This window comes from Rutidosis leptorrhynchoides, chromosome 10 (assembly GCF_046630445.1).
Source record: "Rutidosis leptorrhynchoides isolate AG116_Rl617_1_P2 chromosome 10, CSIRO_AGI_Rlap_v1, whole genome shotgun sequence".
Lineage (NCBI taxonomy): Eukaryota > Viridiplantae > Streptophyta > Magnoliopsida > Asterales > Asteraceae > Rutidosis > Rutidosis leptorrhynchoides.
Genome location: NC_092342.1, coordinates 212600961 through 212607955, shown reverse-complemented (window position 1 = coordinate 212607955; position 6995 = coordinate 212600961).

Here is a 6995-nt window from a genome sequence, read left to right as displayed (position 1 = left end):
TATACATATATATTCATTTTAATGAAAACTTAATTACTCTGTATATTATTTCATATTTTTAATCCAAATGATTAAATTGTATTGTATTAATCCAACTTAGTATATATACATATATTTATATTTACATATATATATTTTATTTACATAGTTATTTAAACACAATTGTTCGTGAATCTTCGGGAATAGTTAAATGTTAAATGAATCCGTGTAAATAGTTCAAAAATTTTAAGATGCAACATAACAGACTTGGCTTATCGTGTCGAGATCATCTGAAGAATAAGTTTAAATTTGCTACAGTAAACACTCTTTGCTACAGTAAAACACTATTTGCTACAGTGAAAACGACTTTGCTATAGTAGAACACTATTTGCTACAGTAAACACTATTTGCTGCAGTGGACACTATTGCTACAGTAAAACACTGTTTGCTACAGTTTTTTTATGTCAACGAACTAGCAAACAAAAGTGGATCAGGCGGCCATGCGATCGCATGGCAAATACACTAAAAACCCATGCGATCGCATGGGCATCAGATTCCAAAAATATGCCTATAAAAAGGCAGTTTGCTCGACGAAATAAAATACACCTTCCTTCTTTTTCTTTCTGTGTTCTATATTTATATTTATAATTATAATTATAATTTTAATTTAAGTTTAATAATAATAAAGTATATACGAGGGTGTTTTTAATTCGGGTTTCAAACCGTTTTATGCTAAGGAAATATTGGGTATTGTTCGGGGTATTGTTCTTGAATCCAAGGCCAACCATACAGTCATCTACCATCATTACATCTACGCAATTTGCCTACAATATTGAATCTCAATATTGAACCGTGAGTTTATAGATCCCTTTTTAAATACTTTAAATATTTTTGGGGTGAGAATGCATGCAATTTATTTTAAACGCATTAAGACACAAGTACATACTAAATTCTACACTGAGTTAAATCAAAAATCCCTTAGCTTTGGTAACTAGTAGCTGCCAGTACATAGGATATGGACTGGTGGGCGCGAATAATTGTATATGGATCCATAGGGCTTGACATCCCCGTCCGAGCTACAGCGCTAGCCTTTTAACGGATGTATGTTATTTGAGTTTATGACACGTTGGTTTGTGTGTATTAAAACGAATAGGGTAATTATCATTATAGCGTTAAGTTTAGTCGCCAGGGTGCTCTGTTACGTAGAATCTATTGATAAACTTTTGATGAAATCTTGTGGTCTATCTATATATATATTTATGACTCGAGCAATTAAACCTATAACTTACCAACATTCGTGTTGACTTTTTAGCATGTTTTATTCTCAGGTCCTTAGACTGCTTCCGTTGTGATGTGCTTGTTGCCTGCATGGAGTCTCTCATGCTTTGTATAAAGTTTATTGCATTCGAAATAAAACTACGTTGTGTAATAAATAATTTGACTGTGATGTCATCCTGTAAAATAAAGACTTATGTATTTTGGGGATTTGTTTATACCTAAGCACTCGCCCACATGCTTATAACTTTCTATGTTTAGAAAGTCACTTATTTTAATGAATGCAATATTTTATCAAAACGTATCATATAGAGGTCAAAACCTCATTGTGGAATCAATGATTAACGTGCCGTGTCAATAGCGATTTTGATGGGTCGTTACAGTTGGTATCCGAGCTTGAGGTTATAGGGAACCAGAATTTGCATTAATGTGTTTAACTGGTAATTGTTAGGATGCATTAGTGAGTCTGAACTATGATCATATATGTTTTTACCGATTTTTGATTATCATCTTGTCAAAAACATTATATATGATATATTTATATGCTAACGTAATTGTTGTTTCAATTATGTGATAGATGAATTCTCCTAATCCTATCATTTTGTACGACTCGGAATCGGACACTGAATCTATTCTCTCCATAACTAAAAAGGACGTTCCAATACCTATTAAAGAAGAAATTGTGTTAGCTGGGGAATCTCAACTCCAGGTTAACCCAGAGGAGGTCCCAGCTACACCCAGCTCTAGTTTTCTAGAGCCACAGTATCGTTGGCATGGACCCATGATCCCTGGAATAAACGAGGATCGTCCATTTCTAAATGAACATGGACATTGGGCCAGATACACCGCCGACCGGCAGGTTGTGCCGATTACGTCTGGCAGATATCGGTTCATGACCACCGGTACATATTCTCCTACACATGACTCAGACAGTTCATTAGGTGAGATCAGTGAGGAGGAGGAGGAGGATGAAGTAAAGGAGATTACTGAAAAAGAAATCACAAGGAAGGAATTCAAACTTGCTATAAAGAACCACAAAAATAAAAAGTCCTTAATTATTAAAAAGGAACAGGGCCATTCGATCCGAAACCACCCTTATTGTATTAAACCCACTGAGGCAACGGGTACCTAAAAACCCCGACCAAAAATTAAATAAACTGCTAGAATGTCTGTCGGACCATGCACACACAAACAATTGGCAGAGAGAACCAAATGGGAAGAAGTTTCTGATAGTTCTGAATAAACGACCTCGCAACCATAAATCTTCCATGCGATATTCTATTACTTATGTGTGCTACTCTATCTTGTTATGTAGAATAAGCATATGTAAAATATTGGTATTATATGGTATTGTATTATTTTGGTTTATTAATAAAAAATGCATGGAATGATTATTTGTATTATTACTACTTCTTATTATTATTATTATTATTACATAATAGCGTAGTAACTCGCTATAATTTTTCATAGTGGAATATTATTAGGATTTTAGTAGTTAATTCCTTGTATTAGCTATTATGTATGAACTTAACGGGTAGGTAATACCATAGAAATAATTATAAAATGCTAATAAGAAGAAAAGGCTTTTATAATAATTGGTTCATATTATTCATATGCTACGATTAACTATTGACAACTCATTTTACCTATAATATTCTATATGATTAAATTATATCTGTCGTGTTCATTGAAGAAACATGTCTCAAATGTCGGATGCTGAGTTTGAGGAACTAGTTAAGAAACGTGTGAATGAAAGAATTACTGCAGCCGAGGCAGCAAAAGCAGCAGCCGAAGCAGCAGCCAAAGCAGCAGCCGTAAACACAAATTCACGAAACGGATGCTCATACAAAACTTTTCAAGGATGCAAACCACAGACGTTTAGTGGGACCGAGGGACTAGTCGGTCTAACCCGATGGTTTGAAAAGATGGAGTCCGTTTTCAAAATCAGTAATTGTGCAGACGGAGACAAGTCAAAGTATGCTTCGTGCACGTTGCAAGACGGTGCACTTACTTAGTGGAACAATTATGCTAAAGCAGAAGGAGTAGATACGGCATATGATATCTCTTGGGAAGAACTGAAAAAGATGCTAATCGAGGAGTACTGTCCTCGAAACGAGATCAGAAAAATGGAATCTGAGTTACGTAATCTGAAAGTTTTTGGCTCGAATCTCAATAACTATGAAAAGCTTTTCATGGAACTAGCCTTGTTGTGTCCCTAATTGGTGCCAAACGAGAAACGAAAGATAAAAATGTATATTGACGGTTTATCGATCAATATCAAAGGAAATGTTACATCATCCAAACCGAATACGATGCAGGAAGCCATGACAATGGCACACCAACTCATGGACCAGATCATAGAGAGTTCGATTAAGGCACCAATTACCGAAGTCAAGACAACTGAAGGAAAGAGGAAATGGGAAGACTATAAGGGCAAAAGTACTCACCTGAAGAAGCAAGAAACTTTTTAAGGTAAACAAGATGGGGCAACTGCTAGTCCAAACTATAAGGGACCCCATCCGTTCTGCAAAAGATGTTACACGCATCATGCAAGTAATTGCCAAGTGGTATGTGATAAGTGCAACAAGAAAGGACATGTGGCGAAAAATTGTTATGCCACCGTTTCTGAAGTAAAGATAAAACCAACCGATGTCAAGAAATGTTTTAGATGCAGGAAGCCTGGTCACTTTATAAATCAATGCCCTGATAAGGAGAAGAACAAAGAACCCGCACGTGGGAGGGCATTTAATGTTAGTGCCAGTGAAGCACGTGAGGATCCTAATCTTGTCACAGATACGTTTACCGTTAATAATCAACTAGCTTATATTATGTTTGATATGGGTACTGATAGAAGTTATATGTGTAAAGACTTTAGTTCTAAACAAAAATGTGCATCATTGCCTGTAGACGATAAATATACTATTAAATTAGCTAATGGTAAACTGATAAAAGCCGATAAAATTTGCCATGGTTGCGAAATAAATCTCGCTGGTGAAACCTTCAAAATCGATTTGATACCCGTAGAATTAGGAAGTTTTGACGTAATCGTTGGCATGGACTGGATGTCCAAAATAAGAGCGGAAGTTGTGCGCTGAGAAAGCAATCCGCATCCCTCGTAAGGATGAAACATCATTAATGATTTATGGGGAGAAGAGCAACTCGAAGCTGAACCTTATCAGCTGTATGAAGGCCCAGAAACATATAAGAAAAGGTTGTTATGCTATTCTGGCACACGTAAAGAAGATCGATACTGAAGAAAGAAGCATTGATGACATGTCGGTTGTAAGAGAATATCCCGGAGTATTTCCAGAAGAATTACCGGGGCTACCTCCACACAGATGTGTAGAATTCCAGATTGATCTCGTACCAGGAGCCGCACCTGTAGCCCGATCCCTATATAGACTTTCACTTTCAGAAATGCAAGAATTACAAAACCAATTACAAGAATTATCGGACCGTGGATTTATTCGTCTCAGGTTTTCACCTTGGGGTGCTCCTATTCTGTTCGTCAAGAAGAAGGATGGATCTATGAGAATGTGCATAGATTACCGAGAATTAAACAAATTACCGATCAAGAATCGGTACCCATTACCGAGGATTGATGATTTGTTTGATCAATTGCAAGGATCAAGTGTTTATTCTAAGATTGATCTACGCTCCGGATATCATCAGCTGAGAGTGAAGGAAGAAGATGTTGCTAAAACCGCGTTCAGAACCCGTTACGGTCACTATGAATTTTTAGTCATGCCTTTTGGATTGACTAATGCTCCGGCAGTATTCATGGATCTAATGAATCGCATCTGTAGACCGTATTTAGACAAATTTGTCATTGTTTTTATCGACGACATATTGATTTACTCGAAGAACAAGGAAGAACATGAGCAACACTTAAGACTGGTACTAGAGGTACTCAAGAAAGAAGAACTGTACGCAAAATTTTTGAAGTGTGATTTCTGGTTACAAGAAGTACAGTTTTTGGGCCACGTTGTCAGTAAACATGGAATTAAAGTTGACCCCACCAAGATCGAAGCCATTAGTAAATGGGAAACCCCGAAGACTCCAACACAAATCCTCCAATTCTTAGGTCTTGCTGGTTACTACCGAAGATTCATTCAAGATTTCTATAAAATCGCCAAACCCTTAACTGCATTTATTCAAAAGGGAAAGAAGAATAATATATTGAATATTTATTATTTATAGTTTCTATATCCATTACAATATATAATATTACTTAATTATAGAATTCAGGTATATATATACATATATATTCATTTTAATGACAACTTAATTACTCTGTATATTATTTCATATTTTTAATCCAAATGATTAAATTGTATTGTATTAATCCAACTTAGTATATATACATATATTTATATTTACATATATATATATTTTATTTACATAGTTATTTACACATAATTATTCGTGAATCGTCGGGAATAGTCAAATGTTAAATGAATCCGTGTAAATAGTTCAAAAATTTTAAGACGCAACATAACAGACTTGGCTTATCGTGTCGAGATCATCTGAAGATTAAGTTTAAATTTTCTACAGTAAACACTCTTTGCTACAGTAAAATACTATTTGCTACAGTGAAAACGACTTTGCTACAGTAAAACACTATTTACTACAGTAAACACTATTTGCTACAGTAAACACTATTTGCTACAGTACCCTATTGCTACAGTTTTTTATATCGACGAACTATCAAACAAAAGCGGATCTGGCGGCCCTGCGATCGCATGGCAAATACACTAAAACCCCATGCGATCGCATGGGCATCAGAATCCAAAAATATGCCTATAAAAAGGCAGTTTGCTCGACGAAATAAAATACACCTTCCTTCTTTTTCTTTCTGTGTTCTATATTTATATTTATAATTATAATTATAATTTTAATTTAAGTTTAATAATAATAAAGTATATACGAGGGTGTTTTTAATTCGGGTTTCAAACCGTTTTAAGCTAAGAAAATATTGGGTATTGTTCGGGGTATTGTTCTTGAATCCAAGGACAACCATACAGTCGTCTACCATCTTTACATCTATGCAATTTTCCTACAATATTGAATCTCAATATTGAACCGTGAGTTTATAGATCCCTTTTTAAATACATTAAATATTTTTGGGCTGAGAATACATGCAATTTATTTTAAACGCAATAAGACACAAGTACATACTAAATTCTACACTGAGTTAAACCGAAAATCCCTTAGCTTTGGTAACTAGTAGCTGCCAGTACATAGGATATGGACTGGTGGGCGCGAATAATTGTATATGGATCCATAGGGCTTGACATCCCCGTCCGAGCTACAGCGCTAGCCTTTTAACGGACGTATGTTATTTGAGTTTATGATACGTTGGTTTGCGTGTATTAAAACGAATAGGGTAATTATCATTATAGCGTTAAGTTTAGTTACCAGGGTGCTCTGTTATGTAGAATCTATTGATAAAATTTTGATGAAATCTTGTGGTCTATCTTTATATATATTTATGACTCGAGCAATTAAACCTATACCTCACCAACATTCGTGTTGACTTTTTAGCATGTTTTATTCTCAGGTCCTTAGACTGCTTCCGCTGTGATGTGCTTGTTACCTGCATGGAGTCTCTCATGCTTTGTATAAAGTTTATTGCATTCGAAACAAAACTACGTTGTGTAATAAATAATTAGACTGTGATGTCATCCTGTAAAATAAAGACTTATGTATTTTGGGGATTTGCTTATACCTAAGCACTCGCC